The sequence below is a fragment of the Heteronotia binoei genome, chromosome 7 (assembly GCF_032191835.1).
Source record: "Heteronotia binoei isolate CCM8104 ecotype False Entrance Well chromosome 7, APGP_CSIRO_Hbin_v1, whole genome shotgun sequence".
Lineage (NCBI taxonomy): Eukaryota > Metazoa > Chordata > Lepidosauria > Squamata > Gekkonidae > Heteronotia > Heteronotia binoei.
In genome coordinates, this window is record NC_083229.1 from 92,487,496 (window position 1) to 92,515,394 (window position 27,899).

The 27,899-nt window shown below is 40.4% G+C and overlaps 1 protein-coding gene across 2 annotated transcripts in view; it reads right to left on the minus strand.

Moving 5' to 3' along the window:
* The window catches only part of LOC132575341 (cadherin-19-like), a 163,069-nt gene extending 151,863 nt beyond the window's left edge, over positions 1–11,206 (minus strand). For both annotated transcript variants that reach the window (XM_060244059.1, XM_060244058.1), the window contains exon 1: positions 10,975–11,206. The gene's annotated coding sequence lies outside the window, so the exon portion shown is untranslated. The remainder of the gene's footprint in view (positions 1–10,974) is intronic.
* Positions 11,207–27,899: the final 16,693 nt, after the last annotated feature.

The window sequence follows — 27,899 nt, forward strand, 5'->3', positions numbered from 1 at the left end:
ACTGATGCATAATGGACCAATGGTTTGTTGAGTGCTCCCATCAGCCAATGGGATCATTCTAGTATTATTACCATAGGGTAATTTATTATCTATGATACTTAACAGAGCTAATTTATTGAGAGGAAATAAAATATAGTTGAATCATTGAACTAATGCATGTGTCTCCTGTTTCAACTGTATTGAAACACGTTTCATGTGACGTAATAAGTAGTTTTGAAGTTAGATGATAGGAGCAGTGACTCGGCTAGTTTTACTTCTCTCTCTTACTTCTTTCTTCTGCTGAATCACTTCCTATAGCAGTTCCCCCACTCTCCCCATGTCCCTGAGTTGTTCTCCTATCTAATTTTCTGATTCACTCAGTTCCACATCTTTCCTTTTATAACAGAACCCATCAACAATTTTTTTTAAACAGCAAAAGACAAACATTTTCAGGAACCAGTATACCCACAGACCTTAAATTTAAATATATTCTTTTAGGTGGTGAGATTTTCTTACTGTTTGACCTGCACATGTTTTAATTGGTGGTGTAACAGGAAAGCAGGTTTTGTCTGCTTGTGCCTCAGGACTGTGATGTCTGAAAGTGGTTGAGTGCTATTTGTCAGATACTCATTTTCCTGGGCAACTGGAGCTGAGAAGTCAGAGCCATTCCATATTTGAGTGTTGACAACTGGAATGGACTCTCCTTCAACATGGCATTTTCTGTCTTCCTCCTGACTATTGATTCCTAATGAACTATGGGTGGCCTGCTGTTCTGCAAATGTCTTTTGATTTATCCTTAAAACTCTGGGGCCTGCACTATAAATGATCATATGAATACTTGGAACTGGATTTCAACTCTTTTCCACTCCTTATTGTGTCACTCTGTAGGTTATATTCAAACTTGCTTGCCATCCGGTAATTTAGGAAGGTCTTTGGATGACTTATTGCCCCCCCCCCCCCCAGTTGAAATAAAGAGGCTGACACAAGATATTGGGAAACGGGCCACTTTATTAATAAAACTAACACAGCAAGGGCAACCAGCAATTGAACAAGCCCTGGGGTCTTCCTCTGACCCCACCAAGTCCAACAAAAGTGGGCGAGCCATGCTGCCCCCAGCATGAGCCATAAGACTATGGCTAATGCTAGGCTGGCCAGGTGAAAACTACCCTCCCCCAAAACTTCGCCCTGATACCCAGAAGGAGGCGAGTCCAGGGGGAGGCATGACAACGAGCCGCATAAAACAGCATTGAGCCGTAAAGCCCATCTGCCGCTCATGCGCATCGACTGCACTAACAGGTGCAGATGCCTGGGTGCTCACCTGCAAGGTATAAACCCCTTGCTCCTTCTGCCAAGTGACCAAGCTAACATCCCTACCTAACTTCCACACCACTGCCAACAGTACAAGGTAGGTGAAAAACACCTCACCACAGGCCAATAAGGTGAGATGAAAAAAATCCTACCTGGCCTCTAATAAGACGACCGGTGAAACTTGTACTACCACAAGGTGTGTGGGCAGGCCAAGAGCCGAAGACAAACTGCACTGGCTGGGCGGGACTGGGGCTATAAATAGCCCCAACACTCCATCCGCCTGCAGTCCCCGGATGGGCGGGAAGCCGTCCAGCTTCCCATCCTTCCGGGGAGGCAAAGAACGGCTCCGCGGCGCGCAGCCGCGTTGCGGCGCGGCAAGAGTGGGGCCGAATTATATTCAGCAGCTTGCCTTATCTTCTTTTCAGTCATAAGTTCAGATCATCTACTGTGACTGTCTCGTTGTAGCAAATTGCCTTGCATAGGCAGCAAGGTCTTAGTGTGTCAAATCATCAGGCTTTGACCTGGGCTTCCATCTAAACCCTGTGGTCAAGAATGGCCAGGAAGTGATCAGTCTCTGCTTTCCTTGCTTTGAGCAAAATTTGTTTGGCTGTTTTGACATTACTGTGAAGATAGGCTGGGGATGTTGTCTGGTGATCAAATTTCCATTGAGTCTGGAAGGCTCTGAATTCCTCTGAGCAGACATCAGATTCAGCAGGAGCTCAAAGGAGCAGAGCTCCTGAACCTTTCTGAGGGTTCCCCCTTTTCCTCCTTACCTACTTTGTCCATTGATTAGTAGATGCAGCTGCATAACAATCCCTGGATTGCGAGAGTAGGCAGCCAGTCAGCCACCAGGGGCGTTGCCATGCCCTCAGCAGCCCTCATTAACCCCTGGAGAAGCCCGTGCCACCCTTTCTCCATTTCTTATGTGATTTTGGGCAGCAGGTAGCTTGCTGGCCTTTTGACTGGGGGAGGGTGTGGTCCAGGAGAACCCCAGGTGAGCAAGGCCTGATTGGGCTGAATGGATTTCTAGCCAGCCTAAGCAGGCCTCACTTGCCCAGGGTTCTCCTTTCTTGCATTGGGTTGCTTTTGGCTGGGGGCGTAGCAAATGCTAATGAGTTATGCTAATGAGCTCCACCACCTATTTTCATACAAAATGACCCCCACCTCTGAGACAAACTGAGGCTCATTATCAGAGAATACAATGTCAGCAATTCCATAGTGAACAAGATCTTTAAGGTTTGTAGAATCTTTCGGGCTCAAGTGCCGTGTTCTACTGGAGAAAGTTTTCCTTCCAGACATTTCGTTCTCAGCTGCGGAGAACATCCTCAGTGGCGTTGCAGCCGGAGCAGGCGCTCTGACCTTCTTGGCTGCTGTGCATTGAGTGGGGCCAGGGCTGCTGGAGAAAAATCAGCTGTAGCTGAACATGCACTTCAAGAAGGAGACCATGTCATCCACTTTGAAAGAACTGAAGTCCTTTCTACGGTCTCACATTATCATACCTGCCTGAACAGAGAAGCTATTGAGATTTACAAACACCAGCACAATTTTAACAGAAAGGAAGAAGGCATTTTCATCCACCAATCTTGGTATCCAGCTCTGCAAAACACCCTACAGACTATAAATTGCAGAAAGTCTCAGAACAACCAGCAAATTCCACAGAACAATCAGCACAGTCAACAACCATCTTCCTTATCTTCACACCCCTTCTAACCCTCCCAGCAATTAACACAGAAAAATGGTCACATTCAACAGCCAGTTTCCTTATCACTACCCTTCCAGGAAGCCCCACCAAACAATGGGCACATCCACAAACCAATTGCCCTTTCATCACACCCCCTCCAGCCTAGAAATAGCAGCTCTCCAGCAGCCCTGGCCCCACTCAATGCACAGCAGCCAAGAAGGTCAGAGCGCCTGCTCCGGCTGCAACGTCACTGAGGATGTTCTCCACAGCTGAGAACAAAACGTCTGGAAGGAAAATTTTCTCCAGTAGAACATGGCACTTGAGCCCGAAAGATTCTACAAACCCTAATGATGTTACCAGCCGTGAAAACCTGAAATCTTTGAACAAGATCTGCTGCTGACAAAGGGTCCATTTTCCAAAAAAACTGAGAAATAATCTAATGTTATTAGATAATCCTTCTCTTGTAATGTAAACAAGTCCATTCATACTTTTTCCAAGGTTGGCATAGTACTTCATATGGCTGTAGAGTCTCTTTTTGTTGTCTGTCTTTAAATGGGTTACACATTTCACATTGTTCCATATAAACTTTCAGCTCGGCATTCATGCCAGGCCAGTATACACATTCTCATGCCCTCCTCAGACAGCACTCAATCGCCATGTGTGAGGAGTGTATCTGCTGCATTACATCCGATTGCAGTGCCTCAGGGATGATCACTCTGTTATCCTTAAAAAGAATCCCATCTCCATGGCAAAATATGAAGCAGCCTCTCCTGGTAACTCATACTTTTCTTTTTTATGCTGTTTTCCACAATATAAACATTGTACTCTGGATACTCCTTCTCTTGGCTTCCTTTCCTGCTTAGGCCCTGGCTGTTGCTGTATGTCTGCTGGGCCTGTTAATATTTTGACCCTATCTTTGGATATTTCTCCATTGGCTGATGCTCCTCCCTTGGGGAGGAAGGGGGGAGGAATAGCTTGCTTTGCCAGGCTTTCTCAATTGCACAGCAGAGCTACTGAGCCAAGCCTCTCTTCCTTCTATTGCTGAGGCTCCCCCCCCCAGACCCCTGGGGAAGGAAGGAAAGAGCCAGAGCTTCTTTTGCCCAATATGTTTTAAGTTTATGTGTGTGTGGGGGTGTGTGTGTGAGCATGGGAATGTGTAGGTGTTTGTCTGTGTTCTTTATAAAATTTATATCTCTGCTACCTAATCTTAAAAAGATATAAACATGGCCCAGCCTGACATTGCTTGGCCCAACCTAACAAATGAGTTTAACATTGCCCCCAAATCACCAGGAATTTCCTAAACTAGACTTGGCAATCCTAGATGCTATCTATCTATCTATCTATCTATCTATCTATCTATCTATCTATCTATCTATCTATCTATCTATCTATCTATCTATCTATCTATCATCTATCTATCATCTATTTATTTATTTATTTATTTAATATCCTGCCCTTCCCGCAAAAGCAGGCTCAGGGCAGCTCACAGCATAAAATCCCAACAAACAATTAAAATTAATGTATTAAAATTACACATTCAACAAAGCCCCCAAGATATTCAATAGTTAAAACAGTTAAGAACAGAATATTAGTTTGGTGCTTTGACTTCAGATATAGAACAAACACCAGAGTGTCTCCTTTCCCGGGTTTGGGAAGAAGAAAAATCTATCTGAGTTCAGAAAAGAGCTTCCTTAAGAAGTTTCCAGGGCTTAACTAAATGAGCTTCCTCCTGCAGAGATATTTAAATGCATAAATACAAATATTTACAACAAAACCTTTTTTAAAATAAAGGTGCAAGAGTTATCAATTTTTTTAATTGTTCTTTAACTATAGCTGTTGCTTTTTCTCTGCCTAGGGGGAAATCATTGTATTTGATGGGGCTGTGATAAACTCACCGGTGTCACTCCCCCGATTTGTCTCCACCTGCCGTTCCAATTTACCCTCATCACCAACCCCTCCGATTCCCGGCTGATAAACCCACTACTTATGTCTTAATTTAATTAATTTAGTTAGCCCTCCCTATCCACCTTACAATCAATTAGTTTAAATTTCTATAAGTTCATTGGTTCCTAAACTTATTAATAAATAATCCCTCCCACCCCGTCCTAATTAATAAGTTAAGAATTTTCTTTTTAAACTAGATATTAATTTAGTCGCGAATTGATTGATAATCAATAATTAATTAACAATAATAATAATTAGTTCTATTAGTGGGCTAGCCGTCGTTCATCCATGGGGTGTGAATCCAGATAGTCTGGTGGGTAATTATTGCACACTGCCCGTAGATGTTCTTCATTGGTAGTGTTTGCAAAATTAGTCCCGGTGATGGTCTCGGTGATATTAAAGTGCAGGTGCCGGTGGTATCAAGATGTTAGATTAGTCCCGATGATGTTAAAGTGCAAGTGCAGGTGGTGACCACTTCGGGTTTGATTCAGCCGCTCGGGCATCTGTAGCCTGGCAATCTGGGGGGGAGGTGAGGTCCTTCTTGCGATCTCTTGGCTGGTCCGGCCGAGAAGCACAACTTCTGTCCGCGTCGTCTCAGGTCTTCTCTGTCTCAGTGCGCGACCTGGGCTCCCCTGAGCCCCGTATAGGGCTTCTCTAATTGGGGATACCCAGGCTGTTGAGTCAGCCATGTTATTCAGCGCTTGCAGACAGAAGGAGTGGATGGGTGGGTCGGTGGGCGCGAGATGACAAAAAAGGGAGGGGGAGCAGGGGTGGGGCCAGAAGACGCCCGCCAAAGCCCTCGTCCTGGGGTTCACTCGCCACTCATTTCTCCTCGGCTCCTCCGCTCCCCAGGGCTCCGTCACTACTACCCGACCCTCCTAGCCGATGCCCGCAGTTCATCTGCGGCGCCCTTGGCTGGCTCCTACTCCGTGCCGGTTCGTCTGCGGCGCCCTCGGCTGGTTCCCACTCCGTGCTCCCAACCGTCCTCACGGGCTACGTCTCACGATGGGCCGTGGTTGCACCTCACCTCCGTCACAGCACTAGGCCAGGCAGGTCTCCGGCTGCTGCCTCCATTTTTACCGGTGAGATTTCCCCGTTTAGCACTCTGTTGATGTTCCGTTGCTGTTTCTTCGTTACTGCTACTGTCGGGTCAGTTATCGCCTATTGTTATTTCAGTCTTATTTTGTTGTTATTAACTGCCCAGGCGGGAGCCCTAGCGTCCACAAGTAATTTATGTATTCTTAGACACTACAACTTATAGAAAGAAACTTCAGCAGCACAAGACATTTTGTTATTGGTTTGTTATTGACTGATGTGTGTATTGGGTAATTATGAATATTTTGTAGGGTAATTATACACTTTAAGGTTTTTGAATTACATTTTCTTATAGTAGTATGAAAATCTATTTGTATATTTTGTGGCAGGGCTTTTTTTGAGCAGGAATGCACACGAACACCGTTCTGACTGGCTTGGTGTCTTGGGTGTGGCCTAATACGCAAATGAGCTCCTACACGGCTTTTTCTACCAAAAAAGCCCTGTTTTGTGGGTTTATAATACATCATCATGGTTAGTTATATCATCATGGTTTTTGTTTTGGCTTTGTGGCTTCCTGCTGGCAGCCGTTATTGCCCACTGCTTCTTTGATCTGGAATTGATATAGGGTAGTTCTAGGAAGCACCAGAAACTCTATGGCTATTTCTATAAAATTTCTCGTAGTTCCTGAGTTATCCTGTGTCACTTCTGGATTTTGCCCAGAAGAGGTGTAGCAGCATAGTCAATGTTGTGCACCCTCATGTCCCTGTCCCCACCTCTCCCATCTGATACTGTCCTCTCACACTCACTGGCTATGGTAATGCCCAACTAAAGTACAGGCAAAGAAACCAGTACTCGTCAAGGAAAATAGGGTTTTAAGAGTTCATTTGGGTCATTTTCCATCTTCCCAGCCTCTGCTCCATGGTCTTCTGGACCTCTGAATGGTAAATATATTTTCTCCAAATCCATGCTAAAGTTCGCTCTCCCACCTATTTGTACGTTTGCTTCCAGTGTGCATCTATCTCTGTAAGTGTATGTTATTTCATTAGCATTTCCTCTTTCAATAAAATTATCTTTCTTGGTTAAACAAAAGACTGTACTATTTCTGAGAATTTCTCTGAGGGAAAAATCCTGGTATACATTTTGTGGATAAATCTCACTATTACCCTCTTTTCTAAGCCTAAAGTCACCTTTAAGAGCTAATATCCCCCAAAATATTAGGAGACCACCCCTTTGAGTAACACTGTATGCAACTAAGCTTAATTTAAATGATCATGATACAAATAAAAATAAACATTTTTAAGACGCACTAATTGGAGTATTAATCAGTGGGCTGTAAGTATGTTAAACCATTGCTGAACTTTACCCCATGTTTTCAGAGTTATTACTTATAATTCAGGTAGATTCATAATAACAAGAAAAAGCTATACCAACATAACAAAGATGTACCCTTTTATAGTAAAAGAAAAATCCATAATGCATATAGATCAATAAGATCAAGAAAAGGCAAGAGAAGCATAACTAAGAAATACTTTCATATTAAAAGAAAAAAATATACTCTGCTCTCAGTGAAATAATTTAGAGTACCTATTATTGCACTGAGGCTCTAAGGCATAATTAGGTACAGTTTTCCCATTGCACATTATAAGAAGCTAAAATTAAATGCTCAAATTGTTCATGGCACAAAGGAATACACCCTGGTACAGTATATTGCTGTCCATCATCATCATATATAGTAAAGTACATGCTTGAAAATACCTTACAGAAAGATTTTCTTCTAAATTACTACATTGTCTGGGATAAAAAGAATTATATGAACATTCTGTTTCACCCATTTCTGTATACCTGAGCCTTTTATGTGTTGACTGAATACATAGAGAAGGAGCACTTTTACAGGCACTGTGAGTCCCCTCTGCATGATCACTGGCTCATGAGCATGGTACATTTGCACAGAGTAAGTGTCCACATGTGTTCTCCCTTCTTGCAGTCAGCATTCCAGTTGTGGGGAGAGAGTATATATAAATGTTCACACCCAGCAGGTAACCTGACAATTTCAGGGAGGTAGAGTGTGGGGCTAGTGCATGCATATTCACTTTCTCTTCCTGCTTGTTCAGTCATCACACAGAAGGGCCATGTGCAGAGAGCCAAGTGTTGCTCTTTTCATATTGAAAGTCATATTAAAGTGAAATAGATACAACTATAACCTTACTGGTTTTACATACAGCATGGGCCTATCTTGTAGCACAGTATTTCAAATTAAGGTCGATTAATGAACATGTTGTTTTAACCCTGAGAACAGGGTTCATTCCAAAATACATTTCAAGTTGGAAGTATTTGAAAGCTAGAATCCAGTGTGCATTTCAAACAAATTATATATGGTCCATCATTATATATCCATGTTGGAACCACTGTTCTCTCTAAGCTGAGTTAGTGTGAACTAGTTCAGGTTTTGAAGCTGCTTAGCTCAAGAAAAACGGCCCCAGGGCAAGTTAATTTATGCAGTAGCTCATGACTTTAATGCCAGTAGCTCACGAAGTAGATGTTTTGCTCACAAGACTCCACAGCTTAGAGGGAGTATTTGTTGGGACTTTTCCTAATATTCTAGTATAGCAACTCAATTCTAGTACAACCTTGTTTTGGAGCTCCTAATTTCACATCTGTAACTCAAACAAAACACAGCATTCAGTTTCTGATAATCTGGTTACTGGGTGTGAAATAAAGCAAAAAGAGAGAGGGAGAGAATACAACGTTAAAGATGACCAGTGCTGTAATAAGATTCTGAATTACCAAAATGCTATACCAACATAACCAAGATGTACCCTTTTATAGTAAAAGAAAAATCCATAATGCATATAGATCAATAGGATCAAGAAAAGGCAAGAGAAGCATAACTAAGAAATACTTTCATATTAAAAGAAAAAAAATATTATATAAAAATATAATCTGCTCTCAGTGAAATAATTTAGAGTACCTATTATTGCACTGAGGCTCTAAGGCATAATTAGGTACAGTTTTCCCATTGCACATTATAAGAAGCTAAAATTAAATGCTCAAATTGTTCATGGCACAAAGGAATACACCCTGGTGCTATACCAACATAACCAAGATGTACCCTTTTATAGTAAAAGAAACATCAATAATGTATATAGATCAATAATGATAATAAGAAGAAGATATTGGATTTATATCCCGCCCTCCACTCCGAAGAGTCTCAGAGCGGCTCACAATCTCCTTTACCTTCCTCCCCCACAACAGACACCCTGTGAGGTGGGTGGGGCTGGAGAGGGCTCTCACAGCAGCTGCCCTTTCAAGGACAACCTCTGCGAGAGCTATGACTGACCCAAGGCCATTCCAGCAGGTGCAAGTGGAGGAGTGGGGAATCAAACCTGGTTCTCCCAGATAAGAGTCCACACACTTAACCACTACACCACACTGGCTCTCCTTAAGAAAAGGCAAGAAAAGCATATTAAAAGAAAAATATATATATAATATAAAAATATAATCTGCTCTCAGTGAAATAATTTAGAAATAATGTATGTGAAAGACATGGGGGAAGTTTTTAGTTCTGTCTGCAACAACCATTAGATTAAATGAGGTTTCCCTAAGTACAAAGAACTAGTAGTGACTGTTCTGTGCATTTTCTCTCAAATTCTAGTGGCTTCCATGAGTAAGAATGAGAAAATGTCTCTTGTTACAGTATCAATACTTTTGGCTCCCTGTTTATTTCTTACAGTGGAATTATAGATTAATTTGTGTCATATTTACAGATTGCATATTCTGTGCAGTTTGCACAATTTTGTATGTTACAAATATATGCAATATGTGTGATATCTATAGCGTATGGGGAAATGGATAAGTAATTATGATGAAAATGCATACATTTTATGAGAAAAACAGGTATGAACAGTGGCATATTTTTTTTTTAAATGCAAGTTTTATTTTCATAAATAAGCAGCAAAATCAAAGGATGAATTTGGGGACTGACACAGCAGGGATTAAACATTCAAAGCAATTTTGGCCATGGACAGATAATACTAATAATAATTCCAAATCTAGGATGCAAAGAAGTTCAGAAATTATTCCCACAAGACAGAGTTTGGCAGCCAAGTCTTAGGATAATAATGCAGACATTTCCAAGTCAGTACACTTAAGATTGCAATTTAAGCTAATTAACTCATATGTCAAAACATCTTCATTAAGTTGTATGCTAATTTGCTGTTCACCTATGTAGAGGCATCTGTCTCATATTTGAACTGTTAACCTCTATTCCAAGTGCGTGTGTGCACACAAAATCTCACACCTTGAATAAAACGTTTGTCTTAAAGGTGCCACTGGACTCAACATTTAACATTTACATTTCAACATTTAAACACAATTTTTAAACTCAATATGAGAAATACAAGAACATTTGAACATTTTTGCTTGTATACATTAATCATGCCAGTGTAACAGTAGATAAGAAGTATTGACAATCACCAATAAGCCACAAAATTCGGTGACATTTAAGGCAGCCCCCCCCTGCTTTTGAGATTATGGGGTTACAATAGAACTGTAATTGTTTTCTACCCCATTATCATCTCTGGCAGGCTTTTAAAGTGTTTCCAAAACCTTGTTGAACATAGAGGACTATCAGTTTACACACCTTGTGCTACCACAGTTCTGTCGTGCTTCTTTCAACTTAAAAAAATATATTCCTATTGTGTGTATCCAGGCACTGACCTTAGCCAAGTCACTGCCTCTTATCCCACTAAGTTGTTGAGAGAGAAAATAAATGACAGAAGGATTGTAAGCCACATGAACTTTGGAAAAGTGCTATAGAAATAAACAACAATAATAAAAAGATTTGTACTCTGATCCAAACAGATTTCCCTGAAAGTAAAACTTCTATCTAAATCAACGGAACTCACTTCCAAGCCAATGTGCTTAGAATAAGGGTGCTTTGTCTTTCAAGAAGTCTCATTCAAAATGCTTTAGATTTTATTCTTTTATTCAAACCACTACAGTAAGTTTAAAAGGGATTGAAAACTTACCTGCGTGGCCACTGGGTTCTCTTAGCTTTTCTAAAAAGAGTAGGATAAAAATTGGCTTAAACACCAGATGAAAGGGGAAAAGTTCTTTTGACTTCAGAGCCCTCTGAAAGCTTTTGGAAGCTACCATTTCCTGCAAGTAAAAGGCACATACTTGTGAGTTTGAAAAATCACTGTATGTCACTGCTTACTGCTTGCTATTTTGGGTGCTCTGAGTAAAACACAGGCCCTTTTGTGCAAAACTCTTCTGATGTTCATGCTGAACCAGAATTAAAATGCAGAAAGATGGCTCTTGTGAGCAAGATACAAGCTGGTTTTCTGTCTTTATTTTTCCCCAAAAGGGGGAGTAACAAGTACTTATTGGCAAGTACCAGAGGTGGTAAGGAGGCCATTCATCTTCTATGTAAGTATTTTGCAAGCAAAAGGAATATGCCCTCCATTTAGAGATTAGTCAGGAAAACAAATGATCAATTTAGAGCAACTGCAAAAATTACATGAAGGAGGAGAAGGATGCTGCAGGCTATTTTGCTTTCTTCCCTTTTTACCCTAAAGTGATAACTTTCCCATTAAATAGTTCAACAAAACAAAGTACACTGGGTGGAAAACTATACTTAATGTTTAAAATCAAGCCATCTAATATTCTTGCTTCTGCTTTCTGGCAGCACTGAGAAGGAAACACAAAACATCAAATAAACCCTTCTTTTTACTCCCTACTGCAAAATATAATGTTGATTTTTTTTTTAAATGGTCCTACCTTTTTTCCTTAGGAAAAACATAACATTTTGTTTCTGTGCTGTTAAAGATGAACAAATATTACCTATTTTAGTATTTTTTAAAAAATATTTTGTCTGCTTTCATTTATCAGGTTTTCTGTGTTGATTTGGTAGATTTGATTGTATTGTATGGACACGTGTGGCCCTTATAAGCAATTTACATGAAATGTGTATGTATAATACACAGCATTTAGATTGAGACCCAGTTTGGGGTAGTGATTAAGTGCATGGACTCTTATCTGAGAGAACCGGGTTTCATTCTCCATTCCTCCACTTGCACCTGCTGGAATGGCCTTGGGTTAACCATAGCTCTGGCAGAGGTTGTCCTTGAAAGGGCAACTGCTGTGAGAGTCCTCTCAGCCCCACCCACCTCACAGGATGTCTGTTGTGGGGGAGAAGATATGGGAGATTGAAAGCCGCTCTCAGTCTCTGATTCAGACATAAGGGTGGAGTATAATCTGCAGTTCTTCTTCTTCTTCTAGATGCATTATAATAAATATAATTGCTGATTTACTCTTATAGAAAAATCACTGGAAAGTGTTTAATGTAATGGAATACTTGGTGCCAAGGAAGAAAAATAATGAGTCATGGGTTAATTCACTCAAGAAAAAAGTGAAATCAAAATAGACACTTTTGGTTCAAGTCAACCAGGATTAAAAAACTGAAATTTTCTTTATACTCTGTGCCAGGTCAGTACTCTGCCGACCCTCAGGATATGGGACATGTTCAGCCTGGTGCAGTACCCTTTTTATCAGCTCTGGTAGACTCCACCCTGATTTCTCTTTACAGTTAATAGATACTGTCCCTTTAAATGTAGTCCTTATTCCTTCCTTAGGTTTGGAGCCACCCTGAGCTTTGGAAGTACTGCCAACCTGCTGCACATTCCAAGCAACTTTGCAACTGCATATTAGCTACAGGATTATGTGCTACAGGGTTATGTTTGTGTCATGCTTTGGTCAATAAGTCACATTTGTATTGATCTTTGTGGCTACTTTTCAGCTTGCACAATCCATAAACAAAATTTTTGCAGTCACTGGAGGAAAGGCATGTACTCGGCAGAATCATGGTCAGGTCGGAAGCGACTTACTTGCTAGTCACAGAGTTACTCACAGCTCACTCTCTCTTTCTACCTCTAAGAATCCATTTTTACATTTGTGAAATACTCCCATGTGGATTCCCATGCCAGAAATTCCCGGGTCCACTCCAGATTCTCTCTATTTTTAAAACATGGCTTGTGCAGTGCCAATGTGCTCTATTTCCACTGGTCTCTAATTTACATTGTGAAGAAGTATCTCACATTTGAAAGTATTTCTGTATATTCTTCTCAAGCAACGCTTGGTAGTGCTGTGAGCCACCCTGTTATGCTTGTCCCCTCTCTATTCTGTAATTGGCTGCAGCCGTGTTCCCACCTACAAACTCTTCCACCAGTGGGGAGAACAAAAGCTCCATCATGGTGTGTCCCACCACTTTATTGTTGATGATTGCCCTCAGCTGATTTCCCTGCCTCTATAATATTTCTGCTGTGAGGAGACCAAAAGTTCCAGTCTGCCCATAAACCAGGGGTGGCCAACAGTAGCTCTCCAGATGTTTTTGCCTACAACTCCCATCAGCCCCAGCCAGCATGGCCAATGGCTGGGGCTGATGGGAGCTATAGGCAAAAAACATCTGGAGAGCTACTGTTGGCCACCCCTGCCATAAACAACATCCCCACTAACAACTTTCATTTGCCCTCCCCAACAATGAACACCGCTCCAAGTCAATGATGAGAGGGCTGAGAAGAGCCTCATTGTTTTGTGGCCAGCTTTTCAAACTCTGTCATCTCTCTTAGGGCCCCACCTTCTATGTTTATGAACTTTAGTCTTGAAAGCTGATTGATGATATAACAACAATTTAATGTTTATTCCTTCATCCCTAATGTCTTTCCATTACTTGATTTCCCCCCCCTAAAAATTTATCATGATACTATACATCAAAAAGTAATGTTTGTTTCCGGTATTCTTATCATGGTAGGCCTCCATGGTGACATAAGTAGAGCATCTGGAGTGTGAGCAAAAAGCCCCCTACTTTTCATACACATGGACATCGTGATCACCAGTATGGTTGCCAGGCCGCCTGGAGATACAACTCACACACATCAGCCAAGAAATGTGGGTTTTTGTCTACCTGAATATAAGGGACTTATGTGAGCATTAATAACGTTGCAGCAAGCACTCAGAGTCTCTGGAAGAGTGCTGACCAGGAAGCAAAGCAGGATGCTCACGTACACAATAGATGTCACCTGTGCATAAGGCAATCAAACTCACTCCAGGAGGGGAATTTGCCAGACTGCCTCAGCCTTTGTTCATCGGAACCAAGACAAAAGATGGCACCAGCAGAGGAATAAAGAAGAGGAAGAACAGCATCATGCAGAGCCAAGCATCTTTGTATAGATTGGGTGGCACCTTAGGTAGCAATTTGGCCATCTATTGACACCTTTTTGTTATGTCTAATAGCTTTCAGTTACCCCCACCCCAGGAATGTCACACATTCTTTCCTTTGATGGTCACCTTGGAGCCTCCCACCTTGGCCCTTTGTTGCCTGGAAGTCCAATCAGATAGCTAAGGCCAAGTCTGCTCATTGGTTAGCTATGAGCATTCAACCAGGGGTTGCCAATTAACTGGCTATTGGCTACTGCAAAGTCCAGCCCTTATGGTCATTGCAGAGCCTCCCCTTTCTCCTCCCATCCCCTAAGGGCCAGTAATAGTTTATTTAACCTCTGACCCAACTTTACTAGTGTGTGTATCTATCAGTATCCCAATCCCCGCTGTATAGATCCATCCCCGATTCCTGATCAGTTTCGGGCCCCTTACCCCCATCCTCGCTTGCCGCCATTGGAGCCTTCCTTGGAAGCTACGATAGGTAAATATTACCCTGTATGTGTACCCTTTATGTTTCCCTATCAATCTATCTATATTTCCTAGGACTGTATGTATGAGTGTATGAGCATTTTGTCTTGTATGGAAGTCTATATTATTTTCCAATAAATTACCACTGATTTTACTAAATTAGAGTCCCAAATATTTAAGCATCACTTTTCTGGAAGTGTATTCTTGTATATATTGGTAAAAGATCCCTAGTGTGCCAGGTGCCCACCTGATAATTCCCCAACCTCGGTTTGAGGGCATTTCGGCTTACAGGAGCACTCAATAGATCCTGGTATGTGACCCATATTCTCAGCAGTCCATCTCTGATTACATCATCTCTTTCTTGTGGTATAATAATTTTAGTTGATTTCTTAGTCCAATAATTATGTAAGTTTGGTTCAAGTTTTACTATTTTTTTGTCTTAGGTCTCTAATCCAATCAGCAATCCTAACAAATTCACCACTTGGAAGTATAATTTTATGTTTGGAACTGATAATCCTCCTCTCTTTTTCTCATCTTGTAAAACTTTAAAACATTGTTTGGATTTCTTACCATTACAAATAAATGTATCTGTCTCTGCCATTATTTCAGTGTTCTTTCTTCTATATGTAGGGGTAGCATTTGAAACAAAAAGTTTAGTTTTGGCAATACATTCATTTGGCAGGAGACCCAGTTTGGTGTAGTGGTTAAGTGTGCGGACTCTTATCTGGGAGAACCGGGTTTGATTCCCCACTCCTCCACTTGCACCTGCTAGCATAGCCTTGGGTCAGCCATAGCTCTGGCAGAGGTTGTTCTTGAAATGGCAGCTGCTCTGAGAGCCCTCTCCAGCCCCACCCACCTCACAGGGTGTCTGTTGTGGGGGAGGAAGGTAAAGGAGATTGTGAGCCGCTCTGAGACTCTTCGGAGTGGAGGGCGGGATATAAATCCAATATCTTCTTCTTCTTCTCCATTTTAATTGAAAAAATTCTTTCCAGACAGGAAATTTTTAGGGTTTTTTCAGGTTTGGATGACTTGTACATAATAGAAAACATGAACAATGCAAATTTCATCATAGGTTTCTGCCACTGTATGTGAAGAATACTGTACGGAATATGCAGATCATCTACTCCATCATACCATGGACTGCAGAGATAGTTAATATATTCTCAGCTTTTCTCTTTATGATTTAATCTATTATTCCAGTTTACTGTTCTTACAAAAGTTCATACAGTGAAAGTTTACTCAACAGCACAATACTGACTATGAAATCATAGGAAAAAAAAGATGGCATAACTAAGACAATTGACATGAAAGAACCAAAAATACTCTGTTGCATAGAAGCTTTTTGTAATATTTTGCTATTTATAAAATATGCAGGAGGAAATCAGCAGGAATTTCAAGTTTCTGGGGAAGCTTGTAAATAGAAAATTTAGGAGACAGTCATACGAAATATTGATAAAATGAACCTTGATAAGTGTTGGCTACTCGTGGTGTATGTCCCATGCTTGGGAATGTACTAAAGGAAATGGTTTTGCAGTTTGAATCTAGCAGCAAAATCCTTTTTTTGCTCAGGAAAGGAGAATTTAATGAATCACAGCTGGACATAATTACTTACAAGTCAAGTAGCCTTAAATACGATGTATGAAAATTCTTTGGAAATAGTGAAACAGCATTTATAATTAATTGGATCTGAACACTGAAGTGAATTTAAGACTCCACTGAGGTGAAACATTGTTTCTAAATATTCCAATCAGTATTGCTTTTGTAGAACACTGTGTGCCATGAAAATTACCCTCCTGTGACCTGATAGTCTTACCTACTTGCATTGGAATGTGTAAAACTATTTACAACAAAGCAAATAACCTGGAAGCTATCACTAATAAGTCTATCCCATTTCTTTCAAAGCATAACACCAAAATAGTGCTCTTAAATTTGTTCACAGATTCACAGTGCCATCCTAAGCTGAAGGGTATAACTTTGCATTATACTAGTAGTGCCTTGACATTCCTTGGTATCATGAGGAACTGTCCAAAGCATGAGCATGAAATAGTTCATATTTTTTTCTACTTCTGAAAGAATATAAAAAGAAGGGTGTTCCACATGCAAAGACCATTTTCCTGTAGCATTAGAAATATGCATTTGGATAATTACTAATAAGAGAATCAGCTGAGCATGCCCTGGCCATTAACCTTGGAAGGGTAACTGATCCAAATGAATTTCCTCTGATTTTCAGATATGAACTGGCGAGGACAGACCTGACCATTTTTCCAAAAAGTTTTGTGGTATCTGTGGTTGGACTCTCAGCTTTCAGTTTCTATTGCTGTATTTATGTTTCTGTTTGCTGTATTTACGTTTCTGTTTGCTTCAGGCAGTGAGGGATAAAGGAAGGGCAATGTGGGAATGGATCATCTTGCATGCTTGATAGGCATGCCATTGAATCAGCCCACTGAACTAGAGTAGCCAACTCCATGCTAGGAAATTCCTGGAGATTTGGGGGCAGAGCCTGAGAAGGGCAGAGTTTGGAGAGGAAAGGGAGCTCAGCTGGAATGTGATACCCTAGATGCCACCCCCTGCTGCCACTTTCCCCCCTAGGAAAACAGATTTCTTTAAAAAAAAACCCAATATTTATTGAAAGAAATATACATTCATGCATACGTGCATACACACATACATACTTACATAAAATACAATTAGAAATAACCAGGGATTGAAGAAAAATGCATAGAGATAGAATCAACATATTCAGAAAAAAATAAAAAAATACCTGGCAAATGCAAAACTTCACCTATAAGATTTTAAATATGTAAGAAATTTAGTAAATGATGTTGATAGCTTCCAGGACTTATGCAAATTAACAGATTTCTGTAGTCTGTAGATGAGTTTCAATTTTTGGAGAACTCCAGCCCCACCTGGAGGTTGGCAGGCCATGTACATACCACATAGCCTTGACTCATGCTGGCATTTGGGGGCCAAGCAGTTTTCCTAATCATGTTGCTAGTTCACTGGCTTGGGCATGGCTCTCACTGTCTGTAGCCAGGAGTTCTGTTTACCTGACATCAGGGCTTTTTATTAGAAGAAAGAAAGAAAGAAAGAAAGAAAGAAAGAAAGAAAGAAAGAAAGAAAGAAAGAAAGAAAGAAAGAAAGAAAGAAAGAAAGAAAGAAAGAAACCAGGCTTGGCATCGTGGGGTATGGCCTAATATGCAGATAAGTTCCTGCTGTGCAAAACAATGGTGCCATCAAGGGGTTTAACCTAATATGCAAATGAGTTCCTGCTGAGCTTTTTCTACAAAAAACCCCCCTCTCTGACATATTGTAGCTACTAGAGGTGACCCTGAGAGTAGGAATATGCAAATTATTTTGCTTGCAGCCAGTGATAGCATAGCAGAAAGCATGCTTTTGTCTATAATGGCCAGGATTACATTCCTCCCTTGGCACATTCTCACATTTTAAAAAACATTTTAATAAAACAGTTGGGTAGGCCGTAGTGGCTAAAATTGCTTTCAAATGCAATGTTTTCTAAAAAAAAAAAAAAATCAGAATCTCTGCTGATATTCAATCATACAACCTTCTAGTTACTAGATAGGCACTTTAAGCTAACATGCCACAAAACTATCCACTGTAGTGAACAGCAGAAAAGGCCTTAGAACTGGAAATGATAAGCTAACTAGTAACTACTCCATGGTAACATGAGTTTGGTGGGTGGAACATGTACATGTGGAGGGGAGGAGAGGAGAGGATGGACCTAGGATTGCATAACACCAGATGAGCAAAAAGATTTGCTCACTAGGTTGGCACAGGTTCAATGCTGTGATTAGAAAAACTTCCTGGAAACAGGGGATTCTGATGCTGCATGGCAACAGGAGGCAATCTGTGTTTTTGTCCCTGCGATGGTGAAATCATCCGCAGAATCCAGGGAAAGTCATGGATGAACAATGCAGGTGTGGGAAAACTTGACACTGCAGAATCAGTCTTTGATTGTGTACAAGTTCCCCTATTTCTGTGTAATTCAGAAGCTGGGGTGGGTATGTATATCTTTTGTTTAAAAAAGAACAGAATGAAAGGGAAGAGAGCAAATGGCCATGTTCTCCAATGTCTCATTTCATTATGTGAAACATTTTTCTTTCTTTGATGGATAGTGGGAAGATACATTAGGAAGGGGTGAAAAGGAAAAGGCTAAAACGAATGGTGTTATTGGAGGATTTGGGTGCACAGATTTAAAACAGATGTCAACCACATCAGGATCCCAGCGGAGAAAAAGAACTGAAAGGGGAAATGCTCACACCCATGCCTCCATGTGCTCTCTGTGCAAAGAGGTTATTATAATGGCTTGCTAATTGTACAGGATTTTTAAAAATCTATCTGAAGTTAGCAGAAAGGATTTCTTGGGTGAGAACAAATACTTCTCAAAATTTCATCACAGTGTGTGTGTGTAGGGGGGATGGGGAATGAGTTAGAGCAGGAAATGACTTCAATGCCTCTGGTTGTGCTTTCTCATATTTGAATAACCCAGCCTCCAATGGATAAGCCTAATATTCTTCAGTTTGACCAGACCAGATGAGGTACTCAGAATTCTGTGAACAGAATTCCCAACACCTTTCTGTAATTCAGTTGTCAGGCATGCAAAAGCCAAATTCTGATCAGAGAGATTAGCCATAACAGTACTTGTATGTTTTTTCACAATAGGGCAAATGATTCCTCTGGACCATTTCTGCTTGGTTAGAAGATTAAACCTCCCTTCCTTAATGTAATGGTTCCAATTGGAATCAGGCCCTCATTGACTTTTATGCATTTCTCAGTATCTTGTCTGATCTGCCTCTTTTTAAACCCCTTAGTAGAATTTGCAGAAGTGGTTAAATAAGTTTCTTTCTTTGTGCCTTGATGAGAAAAAAAGAAAAAAAATATTTTATGGAAACACAGTTTACATTAACAAGTCACAGCATATTTATGGTGACCCTCATAGGATTTTCAAGACAAGAGATGCTCAGACATAGTTTTTCATTGTTTCTCTCTGCATCATGACCCTGGTATTCCTTCTGAATACTGACCAGGGCCAACCCTGGTTAGGTTCTGAGATCTGACAAGATCAGTATAGCCTGGGTTATCCAGGTCATGGCCTGCAATAACATAGCATCCCACTATCAGAACTGTCATTAATACTTTGGTTTTCAGGAAACTAAGAAAAAAAGCAGAGGCCTGCAGTGGCTGGATCTAGGGTAGCCAGACCATGCTTGTCAGGACAGTTCCTTCTAGTAACATTCCATCTTTGGACCTGAGGATGTTTTCTTGGTTTTGACAAGATTCTTCCTTCTGATTCAAATAAATAGGCTGTTGCAACATTCTATTGTGAAGTGATAACTTCTCTCAGATGATAATGTTTATAAATGCATTAAAGCATCATATCAACTCTGACGCTTTCGTGATTACACTTATAACCTTTCATCATTACAATATACACTGGCCACCTTGATGTTCAAAATAAGTCTGTGATGGATTGCAGAGGAATAAAAACTGCATTTGCAAGGACAACATGCTAATGAAGACAAAAAGCAGAAAGTTAGTGAAAGCTACTGGGGTGAACACATTGGGTTATCCCAAGACTCAGCCTCTGCATGCAGAAAAAAAGATTAAGATACTGTTGATGGAGAATATATGGCAATAACACTGAGAAAAGGAATATGGTAAAAAAGTTATAATGAAGCAGCAACATCGCTTAACGCTTCCAAGAATAAAGCAGATGGAAAGCTGCAACGGGTTGGCTTTGCTGGCAGCCAGTTGGAAAACTGCCTTAACCCAGCAAATACAAGTATAAGAGAATCATTCTAGGGGCAAAAAAGTCCCAGTTAGCTTAAAAACTCGCAGACCCAGCAGCAAGGTCAGTTGTCTCTGGAATCAGTTATTCACTGGCCATATGGAGAAGCCACCAGTATTTGAGTCCGGTCCTTCAGTATAAAGATCAGCTAACCTGCTAAGCACAACAACAAGCAAAGTCACAAGATTTCAAGTTAGTTATGGTTATAATTTACCAAATCTATTAGGACATATTGAAAGTTATTAGCAAAAAGCAATCTGATTATATAGTTAAGCTGGAAGGCTAGAAATTCTTAGGTTACCTATGGTGGCTTTTAAAATGTAGGCCTCATGACCTTATCTATAAAAGGTAGGGGGAAATACCTGGGGATTTAGAGGGAAGAGGCTTGGGAGGGTGGGATTTGGGGATAGGAAGGAACCCAACAGGGTGTAATTCCGTAGAGTCTGTCCTCCAAAGCAGCCATTTTCTCCAGAACAATTGATCTCTGTCATCTGTTGATTAGCTCTGGATTGTGTAGCACCACCCAAACGGCCAGCAAGATTTCACAATGTATTCTTTCAAGATCTCATTGGCACACATTCCTTTAAAAAAACAGGCATTGTCTCTCTCTATTTTTTTTCTAACTCAGGTGTATTTTTATATTCATATATCTAATTCTCAATGTGGCCAAAACTGTAGATACTTAAATCCAGGGCTTTTTTGTAGAAAGTCAAGCAGGAACTCATTCGCATATTAGACCACACCCCCTAATAGCACCATCGTTTCTACAAAAACCCAACAGAACTCATTTACATATTAGGCCACACCCCTGCCACCAAGCCAACCAGAACTGCGCTCCTGCACGTTCCTGCTTTAAAAAAGCCATGCTTAAATCCAAAGAGCAGAATCTTAACAGAGAAGACAGATCTTTCTACAAATCTGAGAAAAGCCTGAACAGATATTAAACTTGATCTTAGCCAAAAGGCCAAAAAGATTGTCTTGGACTGTAGTAATAAAATTGTTGTAGTTGTTGTTTTTAAAAGTCTGAGTTTTCAGAAAAATCCTAAATCTTAAAAAGGAAGGTTTAGCACCCAGAAATTATAAAAGAATCTTTAGCTTTAAGAAATGAATGTCCTCAGTGGCTGTTGCTAGGTAACCACAACAGTATTGCCAGTTGAAGCATTGGCTTCTGTCCATAAAAGACAAAGGGAAGGGGGGTTTCTAGGACTGTGCTGATCTTTAAGGGGCAATTAGGGCCAGGTCTGGCAGCAACCGCCATGTGGTTGATCACCCAAGTCCTGCTGCTCATGCATTCTTTCAGCCTTGCGTTCCTCAAAGGATAGTTGTTGAAGATAAAATGGAGGACAGGAGAATAATGTAAGCGATCTTGGTTCCCCATTGGGTGAAAGGTGGGGAATTAACACATTAAATAAGGAAAAGTAAATACTGTTCAATAGCAGCCACCCTAGGAAAGCCAGTGTATTGTAGTGGTTAGAGTTTCAGACCAGGATCTGGGAGACCAATATTTAAATCCCCATTCCGCCATGGAATTCTGCTGGGTGACCTTGGACCAGTAGACACTCTTAGCTTAAACTACCTCACAGGGTTGTTGCAAACATAAAATGGGAGAGAATGATGTAAGCTGCATTTAGTTCCAAAAGTAGGTTATAAAGATAATAAATATTAAATATTTCTGAAGTAGGGGGCAGATACAGTTGATTAGTTGTTGGGTGGTAAAGAAAGAAGGAAGCAGGAAACAGTAAGGATATGGGGTTAGCAAGATGTTGGAAAGAGGAAACTGTGGGGACAGGGATACATGGGAAAGTGAGGTGCCTTTTAAAAGTCTGTGAGTGTTCCTCACTGTGTACCTGGGACAAATTTAGTTACAGGTGCCATGTAATGGGGCCAGAGTTTTGCTGGGTAGAAGGAAGGAAAACTGGTTATGGGTATGTTGGTGTGGGGGTAGGAAAGAGAAAAGGAGACAGGATATAGGGGATTTCAGGACAGGAAAAGGAGAAATAGTGGGGTAGGAGAATATGAGATGCCCTTCAGAAATCCTCACATGGAATTCTACTTCTAAGCATGGCCAAATGCAATGATACATAAATCTGGAGATTGAAGCCATGAACAAAGATCTTTCTACACACCTGTAAAACATCTCAGGTTTGCAGAAAAATCTGAAATCTTTAAAAAATGCATTATGGGGTTAAAACCCCTCAAAATAATAGAAACAGTGTCTGTAGCTTTAAGAAACTCATACCATCACCCATTGCTAGGCAACCACAACAGAACTGCCAGCCTTTAAGCCATGGTTTCTGTCAGTAAAAGGCAGGGTCATTTCTGAGGCTGTTTTGTCTTTTGAAGAAGGATTCAAAGAGGCAACCTTTAGGCAACTTGATACCACACACCTTTGTTCTTTATTTCGGCCTTTGAGGGACAGCTCTGACAGCAACAACTTGATACTGTGTGTCCAGTTTACATTCAGGAACTTGAGACAGGTAGAAGTTCAGTTGAGGCAGGCATCAAGGCAGGGAAAGCAAGAACTATCAATCTATTAATCCCAAAACAGCCAGAGCTGAACTGAAGCTTTTTATTAGAGTGAGTCCCTGCAACTCTAGCAGTGGCCTGGAGTCTGTAGGCATTCATAGCTGGATCTTGTCTAGCGTCCTGCACAGCCTTATGACGGATCTGGATCTCCAGATGCCTCACAGTCAGCAAAGAGGCCCTGGGCAGCCAGTTGTTCACTCTGCCATCTAAACTGTGCTTCTGTCTGAACTTTCCATTTCCTTTGCTCTTGGGGTCCTGAAGGTATCAATGGGATCCCTAGCAATGTGCCTTTTATGGTTCCTTTTACAGTCTTAGAATAATGGTCTGGCTCCTGCTTCATTGGGATTCTGGTCCAGTAGTCACACCTTACTTCAAGTTCCTTGATGGCCTGTGGGGTTAGAGGACACAATTACTTCAGGGTTAGTCATGGTTATGCTTTCTATAGGATCTATCACCATGGTGTCCTCATCCTTTGATGAGGAACCATCACAACCACTCCTGACATTATGAGACTTGCATAATTCACCCATGACTGGCTGCTTGCTATTTTTCAACAGCCACTTTACAAAGTCAGTGTTTTAGACTACATTCTTGAAGACCCAGGTCCAAATCCCCACTCTGCTGTGGAAGCTTAGTGGATGATGTTGGGCCAGTGACATGTTCTCAGCCTAACCTACTTCACAAGGTTACAAGAATAAAATAGAGAGGAGAATGAGGTAAACTGCTTTGGGTCCCTATTGTGGAGAAATGCAGGGTTTAAATGAGGCAAATACGTGATAAATACAGCTGAAATATAGCTGAAGTTAGGGGCAGTCAAAAGGAAGTTTTATCGGTGAGTGGGAAGCAGAACAGGAAGAAGGGAAAGGTGAGTATATACAGAATGCCAGGAAGAAAGAAAGAGGAAAAATTGTAAGGAAGGGGATGCAGGAGAAAATGAGAAGACCCTCTGAAAGTCCTTGTGGTTCCTTTCTAGGCAACTGAGCCAGCAGCTGACACTGTATAAATGGGCTATAGCCTTAAGTATTATTTATCTAGGAACTGATAGGTTCCAGCCACCATAAAACATAAAATGAGTTTTCACTATAACAGGTTCATAGGCTTAGCTACAAAAGGAATGTGCTTTGCAGTTATGAAACCTGTTCTAAAACAAAAAGGGTTTCACTGTCAATCAATCAATAAATACTTCCCCCTATTGAAATGATGTCAGTGGCAATATTTTTTTCCATCCATGTGAAATTTCTAATCAGGACAATTGTATGAAAGTACTCAACAAATGAAGAAGTTACTTAACTGATTTTAAACTGAAGGAGCGGAGGTCTATGAAAAACATTTTTGTCCCAGAGGACTATTTCTAGAAATGTCATATAAAATTCAGTGTACTATATCAGGCTTTGATAGGCTAAAGTTCACATACCAGAAAATAGTGTTATAGTTCACATACCAGAAAAGAGTGTTATTTTTTTCTGTTCCAATCTCTCTCTCCCCTACCCCTTTCTGCCATTCAAACAATATCTCCTTTTCTGTATTTAAACCAAAGACTTCTGTGGTGTTTAGCGATGGCCTGAACCAGCTCGAGAATTAAAGCTCATGATGAATTTTAGCTGGTCATGAACTGAAGTTCATGGCAGGTCAACTGGCATGAACTTCTCATGACCTTTCAAGTAGTTTGTGACCATTTGTGAATGGATAACTTTGCAGACTGTTTCCACTCAATTTTTACCAAATTTCAAAGCGATTAAGAAACTTCAAAGAAATTGGGGGGGGGGGGGGGAGAGAGAATTCTCTAGCCTTGGAAAAACAAATAGGTTCCCTGAATGTTTGATGTATGTAGCTTGCAGTTTTGAACCTGCACCTGACATTTTCCCCAAAAGTACTTTCCTGGGAGCATCTTCTTTGGGAGGCTATAACTTACATTCCCTAGATCCAATCTACACATAACTTGGAAGGCATGTAGAGGAGCATCAGGGGGAGGTCTCCTGTGAATGTGATGACTCTAGCTTGCACTGGGTCTATTCTATACACTCCTGAACATCTGGAACATGTACCTGTCAAAATGACTGCCTGTCATTTCCCCAGAAAACACTTTCCTGGAGGCACCTTTTTTGAGGGGCCATAACTCAGACCCTGTAAATCCAATCATTGCCAAACTCAGAAGGCAGGTAGAGTAGTATTAACAAAACAAACAGAAAACTGTGTGTGTGATGGTTCTAGTGCACCTGTGGGAGAGGGTTCTACCACATCATGAACCTCAAAAACCAAACCAGTTCATTTGGTGTCTAAAAGTTTGTGATGGTTCATTGTTTGCGAACCTGGCATGCCAGGAACCGTGAACTGAACCACATTTTTCTGGTTCATGCCCATCCCTTCTGGTGTTTGTGATAACTTAGTTCCATTAATCTGGGCCAGTGTTTTTGACTGCCCTAGTTCACTCCAAGAAGTGTGGGCAAAGGAAAAAAGGAAGTTTTTGCTTCCCCAATTCCATACATAATTGGATCATAAATACTTAACCACCACTGGTTTCATGAAAACAGTTTTAGCCAAAATTTGAAAGACTGGTTGTTTTGATTTGGTCAATATAATAGAGTTAAGGGAAATGTGATAAAGAGATAAAGAACATGATTTATTAAATTGTGCTTTTTTAAATTATGTTGCCTCCTTGTTCTGATGCCTAACATTAAGAACACAATTTTTTTATTACTCTTTAATTCTTTGGGATTAAAGCTGTTGGCCTTTCTTAAATTCAGTTAGTATTTAACTTTCTACTAGATGTAATTCCATATAAATGTGGTTAAGATCAAAGGATCAATTGGATTAATTAGATGTAATCTAAATTCTAGACCATGTAATTAAAAACTTCATACAGACCATGTAAATTTGTGCCAAGCTGGACTGTGGTGTGTAGAATTCAGTGCAGAGGAAACCAATTTTATTGCAATGAAAACATCTGTAAGACAAACTCATTTTGACTGAAGTTCTGCAGGATGAACTCTTGAGGGTGTTTGTTGAAATTCATTGTAAGTATTGTGTTAAGCAATGTAGTACTGTACAGTACTCACTTGTGCTACTGAAACAGGTTGTACCATGGTAATGTAACAAATAAATTGCAGCTCATGGCTATTTATGTGCTTGTACATTCTGCAAATTATATCTTCTTGATGACTGGAAAAGAGGACAAGTAGTTGTTGGAGTCATGCTTGCATCATTAAATAGGTATACCCTTCAAGCACAGAATCACTTGCACAGCATTCTCTCCTCCAACCTGCACAGTTGGATGCATCCCTAGTCCAGTGGCTGCACTGGGGAATTGACTTCACATTATTCTTTTTCCACTTAAACAATTGGGAGGATACTGGAGAAGCTGATAGTCTGTGTGATTGCTGGAGGCTACTGTGTTCCATTTGAAAGAAACTTGGTTGAGACACTAATTGAGAAAGTATGGGACTCTTGAGGAAGACACGAAACTGCTTATATTTGAACAACAAGTCGGGCTCAGGGATCCTTCTCTCTTATTTGGAAGCTTGTCTCTTGTTCAAAAGAATTCCAATTGGCTAGTGGAAGAAAGGTGGAAAGCACTTTCAATGGGATTATATTTGTAGAACACCTTGTTTTGGCCTGAAAAGGTTTTTCAGCATTCATGGACTATAACTTTACCAATATTGTCTTACTGTTCTGCACTGTAATATATATATGTGTGTGTGTGTGTGTTGTGAATTGCATAGTTTTTTCATTGTTTTATGCACTGTATTGGGTCAAAGTGGTGTAGTTTTGATCTAAATTAAAGCTGAATAAATTATGGCTGCAATTTGTAGAATTCAACTTTTAATTCAAAAGAAACTGTACAAATGGGGACTTAATTATAACTCATAAAGGTGACACTCTTTAAAAACTACATGTTGTAAATAAAGTTACCTGATCTGATAAAAAAAAAATAGGTCAGGGAGCTCATTATCACATTTTCCTTAATTCTATTGTATTGACCAAATCAAAACAACCAGTCTTTCAAATTTTGGCTAAAACTGTTTTCATGAAACCAGTGGTGGTTAAGTATTTATGATCCAAGTCAGGGACTTCTTGTGCAAATGGGCAAATTAGATATGTCTCTTCAATGGCTGGAGCAGCATTACTCCTTCCTGTTCCACCATAATATTCCTCCATGCTTCTTTCCCATGGATATGGCAGGCAGCCATTCATCAAAATAAATACTGCCTGGAGAGCTGGCTCTTGCCCCCTTTCTGCTATAAAGACTGACCACCTCTCAAATTAATGCTCCTGAATAAAGCATCTGTCTGTGGACAGCTGAACAATTGTCAAAGCAGAGAGTTGAGCAGTGAGCTGGTGAAGGCAGCAGAGGTAAAAAGCAAACAATGAATTTTGTTTTGCCCCCCACCATCATTTGGGACACTTTAATCACAAGATAATAAATTTCATACTTATCACCTGTATAATAACTTTTTAAAAGATATGCACAGGTTAAATCCCTTGCTACTGCAGTGTCTCCTAAAAAACAAGAACAACCCACTCTGTTGACTTTTATTTGAAATCAAGTTATGTGTATTAACTGTGCTATAATAAATCACATCTTAATGCTATCAAACTGTATTAGTGTGCAGTTGCATTTTATTTGTGGTTGTTAGATGCTTACATAGGATGAGCTACACTTACACATATATTTCTTTTCTCTTTTAAAAGTTTTTTTTTCTCCCACAAATATATTTACATTGTTTTACTGTACTGAAAGTCATTGTGTGTGTGTGTGGCTATCAACAATTGTCCAATGGAATTCATTAAACTATTAACACAAGTGGTTGAAATTGAGATAAACTAATGCAGAATGGAATGGAACCCCAGTGATCTGACTGGGAGAGATGCTGTGAACAAACCACACAGGATTACTCACATCATTCTTTCCCTTGATTGCAAATGTCCCCAGTCCCAGAA